The sequence below is a fragment of the Pezoporus wallicus genome, unplaced genomic scaffold (assembly GCF_028554395.1).
Source record: "Pezoporus wallicus isolate ANWC-B61680 ecotype Strahan unplaced genomic scaffold, APGP_CSIRO_Pwel_v1 contig_2384, whole genome shotgun sequence".
Classification (NCBI taxonomy): domain Eukaryota; kingdom Metazoa; phylum Chordata; class Aves; order Psittaciformes; family Psittacidae; genus Pezoporus; species Pezoporus wallicus.
Genome location: NW_026640488.1, coordinates 2,540,956 through 2,551,082, shown reverse-complemented (window position 1 = coordinate 2,551,082; position 10,127 = coordinate 2,540,956). Strand labels below are relative to the sequence as shown.

General features: G+C 39.7%; 1 protein-coding gene and 1 long non-coding RNA gene across 2 annotated transcripts in view; both read right to left on the bottom strand.

Moving 5' to 3' along the window:
* LOC130604569 (uncharacterized) overlaps positions 1 to 10,127 on the bottom strand; it is a 185,844-nt gene that overhangs the window by 40,022 nt on the left and 135,695 nt on the right. The gene's annotated exons all lie outside the window — the stretch shown is intronic.
* The window catches only part of TDO2 (tryptophan 2,3-dioxygenase), a 68,270-nt gene that overhangs the window by 40,022 nt on the left and 18,121 nt on the right, over positions 1 to 10,127 (bottom strand). The window lies entirely within an intron of this gene.

Sequence of the window (10,127 nt, the reverse complement as noted above, 5' to 3'; positions counted from 1 at the left end):
CTATTTAACTATGCTAAGAGTGAACTTTGGAAAGTCTCACTTTCTTTCTCATGTAAAGAAAAACAGAATTTTTGCCTAAAATTTTAAAGAATTACCAATTTTTTAAAATAACATAGCAAGTCATACTGACATACAATGCAATTTAACATTTCTGAACCAGTTCTCCATTTTGTGGGAGGACATAATAAACACATCAAATTAATACACACAAGCTTCTTAACCACCATAAAGCTGCATTGCTGAAAAAGCATTTGCCTTATTAACAATGAAGTCTTTGCTAGTCACTTACAACCGTTACACGTTCCAGTGAGGGATACCCTAGCTTTGCCTATCAGAGTTAGGAGTATGCCTAAGAACTTCTACAGTTTTATCCATCTGTCTGAAATACATTAAAAAATTAATGAGTCTGCAGCTACCATGGGGAACCACAAGGCACCTGAGTGGATGGCAAGTGGGCAAACATAGGTCAAGTTCAGAGTTTAATCACAGAATCACATGAAATGCGTTACCTGTGTCATATTAAAAATCAGTGAGGGTAAGATTTTGTGGGTTTGATGCTGAATCAGGCTTCCTGAATGTTTATTCCTTTAGAAGCACTCAGAAAAGCTTTTGTGCTTTCCTACTTCTGTGTGGGCCTATGGAGCAGTAGTGGTTAATAGTCTAATGTTTTTAAAGAAGACTTCTGTGATTAAATAGAATTCCAAAGATGTGGAATAGTGCAGTGTAGATAGACATGCTTTCCACTGCTCCCAACACTAAAGCTCATAGAACAAGTTTGCACTGGAGGGGGGCCTTGTGTTCTTTTTGAGTACAACATCTGAGTAAACAGCATGATATTTTTTAAATATGAAAGTTAATAGGATAATTTCAATTTATACAATTGAATTAGACAGTATATCTTTAATGCATGTCTTTCTCTAGAATAGGTCTTTACAGTTCTGCACAAATTCATGTTTCCTGACAGAATCTATCAATCAGAGCCTCTGATGCAGTTGGAGGTGCCAAACAGACTGGATGGAAATCCTTAAGGGGAGGCTGACAGAAAACAGTCTTGTAAAAGATGCACCCAAGACTAATTTTAAGACAACATAATAAAGGATTATCCTGATTTGAAGCATTGGCTTCTTCTCAAGTAACCATACATAATAGTAATAGGTAACTGTTCACTTGAAAACTTAGTTTTCTAGACTTCAGACTAGCACCATACAGACTTTGCTAATCAGAACATTTTTACATTAGAAAGCTTACAAAGGCTACAGCATCATACCTTCTTGAACGATGGTTCCCCAGTTGGCGCCTGGGCTCTACAACCCTCAGACTACTCAGAAGCATGCCTCTGTGCTCTTATGTCAATGCCGTGCCAAAAACTCCAGGCAAGCAGTCATAGCCATTCTCTGTAATTCACACTATTATTCCATACTGTCTGCTCAGATTCAGCCACTATTAATGAATTATTTTCTACACAGAAAGTAGTAAGTGTACTGACTAAGCAGCCAAATCTTTAAAGTTAGATATAAAATAACGAAAATGCTACTATTTGGCCATCACTGGCAACAGCTTCTCATCTACAAAAGTCCCAGGATTCAGGAAATGAAGGAAATGGTTTTGCTTCATAGAAAGAGATGCCTCGATTTTACTCCTTAGTAACTGCAGGCTTAAGTGGTCTTAGGTTAACTTAGAGATATTTTTGCTCCGTTCTTTTTTATTAGTAATTTCTGCTGGGACTTTTCCCCCCCATCACTATCACCAAACACACACACACTTGGAACAGCAGCTGTACAAAAACGTCTATCTAACCCACTGTCATCCAAGGCACATTTTTGCCAATGTAGAGGAAGAATGGAAAGAACACAGCAAACATACTGCAATATTTCCCTAAAGATTTCTCCCAGCTTCAATAGTTTACAGCCGTGGATTTCTTAAGCCAGAAGAAATTACGGGTTTGGAAGCTGGAATCGGGTATTATCTGGCTCGTGGATAAAAATAAAAGCAGAAGAAAGATTAAACACAGTAATCCAGCATCCCTTGTATTTTCAAGATCAAAGTGGTTTGTGGCTATCAATCACAACTAATTTTTTTTCTTTCCTTCTACTAATAAAGACTACAAAAAAGAAAATTAGTATTGTAAGGACTAAACAAAAGAAAGCTGGCATCTCTTCTTCTGTGTCAAAAGTTCGAGTGAAGTGAAGCACAGAACATGCTAAAGAATGAGCAAAAAGACCCCAACAAGCCAACAGTTCTCTGAAAGAGAAGGTACTTGCATCTTTGCTTAGTTTAACAAGACTAAAATTACTTTTGCTTACTCCACTGACTTTAGAAAAGGACAGCTGAAATCGCTGCTTGGTTATAGATTCTTCTAACATACATGGCAAAAGTAGCTCTGAAGAAAGCTGAACAAAGGCTGGTGTTCTGCCCAAAGTCAAGTGACAGACTCAGATGGCTTTTTTGCAACAATGGCTTGTGATGAGATTATATAAAGCAATTGATTCCCCAGCAGAGCTAAATTTAGAAGTGTGCTGTGCAGCAGAGCAGAAGTAAGGGTGCTTTTGTACTTTGATGTATGACTACTGTTCTATTAAGGCAACAGGATTTTTTGAAGTTTTTGGAAAATATTCTGCTTTACTGTCTATGCAAAGATGACATACCTATAAGGGCAGCAGAAGCAAGATATTTTAACAGTTCGATCAGATCATCTCCCAGCTTAGCATTACTTTGCTGTTTATTTGTTTTGTTTTCACAAGTGCATGCCCAAGTAGAGATATTAGCAAGCTTTTTGCATGCTTATTGTTTGATTCTAAAATGTTAGTCCTAACAATGAAATTAGTGACATGATTGGGAAAGCCCCCCAGGCTCCTTCCAAATCCTTGCCTAATGTGCGCAAAAAGATGAAACACGGAATTCTGTAGCTAGAAATGCGCCAGCCTGACGATGACACCCTCCCACTGGTCCAAAGTAGTGATGCACAATAAAAAATAAAATTGGGACATTTTAAAACGCATTCTGCAGAAGTTGTTAAACTTTATTTAATACTGTACAGAATACCATGCTGTTGCATACAACATTTTCTGAAGAACAGATGAAGGTATTTCTAGGTTGTGTGGATAATGACCTGTGTTTGGTTGCTCTGTATTTTATGATTGTATTGTTGCATTCTTTTATGCATTGTATTCATTTCCATATCCTTGGGCAGCACATCAGAATATCACAAGTAGCTCCTGGTACAAGGAAGACAGCTTTATGATCTACCAGATAGAGAACTCGTCCTGATAGATTGGGATTGAGGGAAGTTGGAGATTGTTAAAGACTTGCATCGCATTTTTTGACAAATTTCTTTAGCTCATTTCCTTTCTTCTTCTAACTAAGATATTTCACAAGTCTACTATTGCAATTTATGTGTCAGACATCTCTAAAGGAGTGCCAAAAAGTAAGGATTTATTCAAGGAGATATTCGTATTTTGGCCAAAGAGCTCAGGAAACGGGCCTGGCACTTGCTTATTTGCCAAAACAAAATGAACACAGAACAGCCTGTACAGGAGAAGTATTTGGATCAGACTTTTATGGAGTAGATTAATTCATTGCAGCAAATCGCCAGTAGATGCCCCACTAACTTTAGACTTCTGTTCCCCAGCCTTCTCATGGGTGGAGTTGATTTCTCAACATCTTTTATGGAATTACTCAGTATAACTTCAAACCGTCTGATTAATGATGTATGAGTGAGGTAAATATTTCAAAAGGAGTGCTGGCAAACCTGACATTATTTAGCCTGAACAGATAGCATCTTTGCTGCACAATGTTTAAATTCATTTCCAAGGTAAAAGAGCAAAAATATACAGCCATCCCCATTCTGCATCAAAATAAGCTGATCAAAGTATCTCTCAAGGAGCTTATAGAAACCAGCTGAGTTTTCTTGCTTAAGAATATACTGCTTAAGTTAAAATAAGAATTTCCACAAAATAAGAATCACCAATTCTTTAAGCTGAAACTATACAGTAAAACAGGAATTTCCCTATACACTCACTCAAGTTTGGTAGCTAGCTGTGTCTATCCTCTCACCCTGATACAAGTGGTCACACCATGTGTGAATCTGTGCTAGCGAAACTTCAGGAAAGCAGTCTTCCTCAGCAGAGTAATACCCCATGGCAGCATGATATAAGCCCGTGGTTTCTTATGGCTCCTTTCCACTTTAGCACTGCTCTGGGGTTTCTCTGTATTTTGGAAATCCAAGGATCATCATGAGATTCTAAAAAATCCCAGACCTACATAAACCATAATGGATCACTCATACTGCCTGTCAAAGTACACAGTATTTTAGAAGTGCATATCCCTTATTACGCTATAAACATTAGTACATCTAGTCACTGTAACTGTATCCTAAGTTAAACACATTCTCAGACTGAGACTTGATGTGCTATTAAATTTAGGATACAGGAAATATTGCCAAGCTCATACTGTAGTAATTGCTTACTGCAATGTTGAAACATGACTCGGTTATTAACCATAAGCTCTGTATGAATGGGGTAGAATGGGATACTGCTGTAGATCCACAGCTAGTATCACATCTTGCTGATGCTGCTTATGACCATCCCTTGTCCTGTCAACCCTCTGGCACTGTAAGTCTCCCTATGCACCAGAAGCAACTCACCTCTGCTGACTCCTCACTAGAAATGAAGTGTCCACAAGAAGAGGGGAAGCTTCTTTAGAAGATAAAAACTCCCAAATGCTCTTCCCACTGCACACACAACCAGTGTCCAAACAGGGGCTCCCTCCCTACCCATCTCCTATCCCAGGACAGATGCACTCAAGGTGATAATTTTTTGTTTGGTATTTTTTAAGCCTTTTGGGGGATCAGGAGTGCTTCTACAAAACTTCTTCAGGAGTGCTTCCACAAAAGAGAGATAGAGATCCACACACGTACCTTTTCTTTCCAGACTCAAATACTAAAACCCTTCTACCTCTAGTAAAGCATGTCATTTTTCTGTATGAAGCCTGATTAAGCGCGTATCTTGCTTTTGCCTTCATAATTGTGGGTTTTTCAATACGAAAAATGACCCTGAGCCTAGAAAATATAGTAATACTTCCCATATGCTGCAGGGTCCTTGATGAGAAGAAGGTTTGTAGTCCACATTATAATTGTTAGGATTTCTGCTTACTTTGCAACACTTTCAAAGCCACTCTCAACTACCCACTTGTTTCGAGTTAAAGTGACTAACACCTAGATCAACACAGGTTGTGGCCTTCATGGGTCTCAATCTAAGCACAGCATTGGGTTTCTTTACCTACATCTACCTATTCAAGACTTGTCAAGTAGGCATTCAAGGCAGGATTCATGACTATATATTTGACCATTGTGACGTATCATCACATACTTAAAAGCTTCATTTTAGACTGCAAATGAACCGAAGATCAGAAATAGGAAGAGTTACAAGAAGGAAGACTTTTGTACACAAGCTGTGAAAAATGTGGGCTTCGGAGCTGCACAAGTGCCATGGAATACGCAAAACCTGTTCATTAAAAAACAAGATTTGCTTCTGGTGTTGTTCAGCTCAACCCATGCCTCCCACAACAATGACTCAATTGTTAGTGCAGTTTCCATAACTGATACTCCCAAGAACTTTAGCTAAGAATTTTAATATAACCTCTTTTCCTGGGGTAACCAACAGGTCTTTGTATACAGTAGTTGACGAAGAAAACATATTTAGAAAGACTATGACTCCTGCTAATAGGACTAGCCCTGGTGGATGTTTTCCTGTTGGTCACCTGGCCTGCTACATTTGTAAGCCTGAATGAATCCTTAATGCTTCTAGCCACCATCTGCAGGAACGGTATTATTTGTCACAGACTTGATGCAGACTTCAATGGAAATTTTTCAATCCAAAACTGCCAAACAACTTCAGCCCATGTCCATGTAAACTCACAGTTTGGGATCTAGTCTGGAAGTGCTACATCATATCTCGATCTTTTCCTGCAGTCCGAATAAATGGAATTTCTTTGAGCTGTTTTAGTTCAAACTTCTGAACAATGTACGAATGAAAAAGGCAAATAATGCCCCACATGAAACAAACCAGGTATGAGAAAAAACCCAACCATTTAACTGGAGAAACATCACAAAAAGAAGAGAAAGGGTTAGTTTTCAAAAGAACAGAGTATTTCTTGTTACACTTCCGATAAGAGGTATGGTCTGTATCTCTGAGGAAAATGAGAAGGGCTGAAGGTCCAAATAGTTCCTGTGCTAAGGAAAACCCTACACATTTGCCTTCTTTCCTAACCTCTGTGTCTTTTGTAACACCAAATAGGAAATATGCCTTCTAAACACAGAACCTGCTATTGAGTTTGCACTCCACAATGGAGTTAAGCTCTGCTAATTAACCCTTACAGGAGCTTTCATCACGCTCTCACAGTTTAAGGTCAATAAATATATTTTGGAACTCAACTGCATAATTCTGACATTGTTCCTTTCAACAGAGGAAAGAACATAAACACGTTCACAAACTGATCAGTCGTTTACATGATTTTAAGACCAGCCCCAGGGTGCCCTGTAAGGAAAACGTGCAACATTCACTTATCAATATGGATTTCATTTACAACAAAATCCCATGCAACAGTGCAGTGGTTAGAGCTAGACAGATTCTGGAGGGTTACATCAAGAATAAAATTTGGCTACTATTTTTCAGTCTCCCTATCTGCATTTATAAACACTAGGTTACCCAAAGGCTCTCTACCTTCTAACAATCAGCTGAAAAAGGTTGGGAGTTTTTGAGATTGGTAAGCAATCAGCCATCAGAATGGCTGTCCTGCTGAGAAAGCTACAAGAGGAACGGATTTATATCATGTATTCTGACTGCATGACTTTGCTATGTATTACTAACCACAGATTAATGAAATAAAGCATATACAGGGCTTGTTAATTAAAATAAATGCACAGTTTACATGCATCAACAGATGAACTTCCGCCCTAAGAGCGTGAAGGATAACAGAACAGACACCAGATACCAGGCAGTGCCCAGCCTCATAAAACCAATTCTTTTAGCCATACTTACAGAATCAGTGCCCAACCTCTGACACTTTTTTTCTTGTTAAAAGTGAAAAAAGCAGCAACATTGCTTTACAATGCTTCTTCAGGTGCTGATGGGAAGAAAGTCCTCAGTAGGGACCAGAGCCTCCAGCACCTTACATGCCAATCTTCCTTCCCCCAGTCCCTTGCAGCCACAGAGCCATACCCCTTCTGCTACAGACCAAGGCAGGTGCTGCTCATGCAAATGCCCAGAAAATGAGAGGGGCCCAAATGTGGCCTAATGCTCAGAAAACATCAGTTCTCCTTTGTCCTACAAATTTCTGATTATCTATTCCACCTGCCTCTGTAGGATCGAAACGGGCATCAATGAAAAAGCCACATAGTGCTTAAAGCTATTCCCCAATACAGCTGTGTGCCAGTGGGTGGGGGTTGTTCTTTTCATCACCTGATTTCCTGCTTATGTCCCTATTCTGATTTTTTTTCATCAAGCCATGCACTGGCAGAATTCACACATATTCTTGCATATAAGGCAGAAGAAAGCCGGTTTTGTTTTTCCACAGGCAGGGAGTTTCCCAGGATGTGCTCCTTTAGAAGCAGGAGACATTCCATCCTGACCCAGCTACTGTGGTTAGTAGCACTAGTGGCTTATGGATGTTCGCAAGTACACGGAGCAAGTAGAACTATTCTGATAAATGCAACCCAAAGTTTCTATCTCCACTGTTGAGACACATGGAAGGGAAAAGGGATTGTTACAGGAACAGCTGAGGAAAGGAAGCAAAGACTCTAGCATCAGTCCATCCGGTTTATCCAGATCCTCATAAATGAAGATTGTGCAGTAGTTTGAAACTGCTAGAATTGTAGAACAAAAGCATCAGACTTAGGGGCTTTTGGCATACTCCACTGTGAACAACAGCCTGGAAATAATATACCTTTTTTTCTTCCAAGTGTTTTCAATCCTGTCTCCAATTCAGTAACACTTAATGAAACTTTTTTTGTATATTCACCAGAGGGCTGTGGTCAAAATGAACATAAGACAGAAGAAATCAATGTGCAAAATGGACTACCCTGCATTAAGAGTAATACTGTTGGTCAGTAGAAACTGGAAACTCCTAGTAGAGAAGTGAAGACTCCACAAGAGAAGCCACTGCTGAAGTGCTGACAAGCTCTTTCAAACAACTAATTCAATTGACAGACCAGTTAAGTGCCCTAACATATGTTGTCTTGCAGAAATGTTGCAGTTGCTGCAAGACCCCAGGTTGAAAAGACAAAGGGGGAAATAAAATTGACAGTTATGCAAGCAGAAATAACACAAAATATCTTTGAGGAACTATCCATGAAATATGAAATGGAAAGTTTAGAAAGATGTGGTATTAAGGTATCTTTGGCTTGGAAGTCTTACTTAAAATAAACAATTGCCTCTTCAAATAGGATGTGTTTTGTAACAAGTTTTTGTTGCTTTTAGGACACTGCTAAAAGCTTCCTGTAAAGGGAGTTCTAGGAATGTTGTCTGCCACTTGGGAAAAGTTTAACTCATTTATCTTGAACTGGGGTTGTTATGTAGCACTGCTGTTACATAATCCTTGCAAAAAAGTTATGAATAGAATTTTAACCATCTCTTATGCAAATACTGGAATATTTTATCTTCATTCATAACAGGTTATACATACTCTTACACATGATAGCTGTTAAAATGCAAAGTATTGATACATCCATCAGAAGCAAAACATCTGGTTTGTATATTCCTGAAGTGAAATGTAATGAACCGCATGATGTATTTTAAATATCTTTAACACCACCAGTATCAGATGAACAAACCACAAACATTAAACTGATGTCTGAAGTCCAAAGCAGTTAGAAGTCAGAACTCAAGAAGGGAAAGGCTTGTCATTTTCTTGGGGGTGGTGGGGGGCCAGTGAACCAAAAGGATGGACAATGTCCCTTGCTAAGTGTACAGCATGGTTTGGGGGCCATTCCCCCAGGAAATAAGGTTGAAGTGAAAATTGAGGTTGAGCCTATCGCAGAGGTAGAGATCTGATTCTTAAGCCAGCATTTTTGTCCACATAGCCTTTCAAGTGTTATAAAAGGAACAATGGAAATGAATATAACAAATTTGACAAATCTTTGTGTGTTGAAGGAAGCAATTGCTTTCAAAATTAAATATTTTCCTGCATAACAAAACTGACCTTTTCTCCCAGCAATCAAAGAAAAGCAGCTGTTATTTCCATGGTCTTCCTTAGGAGAATTGAGTATCTCAAAGAAGCTAGATCTTCCAACAGCTGCTGACTTCAGATTTTGCACTCTGTATGTGACTCTTACTATGAGGAAGGGTGTACAGGACACAAATAGGTGCAGTTCAAGGCACCTATTTGGTCAGTGATTAATTCCTTATCTTTTAAACAGGAGTACTGCAGGCACAACAAAGAGCTAACCACCTGCTAGTCAGGAGAAAGCCAACAACTAGGAAAGTGGCCCTCTGCTGCTTCCCTAATACCTGCAAGATCCTGCTTGCTCTAACCAAAAGCAAGCCTCCAGCAGCCAAGGTAAGCACATTGTCTCCAGGCTATGGGCCAGCTGCTTCTCTGTACCCTTTTGCCAAGATGGCCATGTCGTGGTTTAAACCCAGTCAGCTAACTTGTTCACTCACTCCCCACCTTCTTTCCCTCCCCCTACTCCTGGGGGGACAGAGAGGAGAATCGAAAAGAATGCAACTCCCACGGGTTGAGATAAGAAGAGTTTAGTAACTAAGGTATAACACAAATTACTACTGCTACCACCAATAATAATAATGATAAAGGAAATAACAAGGGAAGAGAATACAACACCTCACCACCAGCCAACTGATAACTCGCACCCCCAGCCCGACCAAGCTCTGACTGATACCTCCTCCAACCCTGCAGTCTCCCAGCCCTTCCGGCTAACTCCCAGTTACATCCTGGGCATGACGTGCTGTGGTATGGAATAGCTCTTTGGTCAGTTTGGGTCAGGTGTCCTGTCTCTGCTTCCTCCTGGCTTCCCTCCTCCCTGGCACAGCATGAGACTCACAAAGTCCTTGGCCAAACCAAAACATCATTGTTATCAGCTCTGTTCCCAAGCCGAAAGTCAAAACACAGCACTG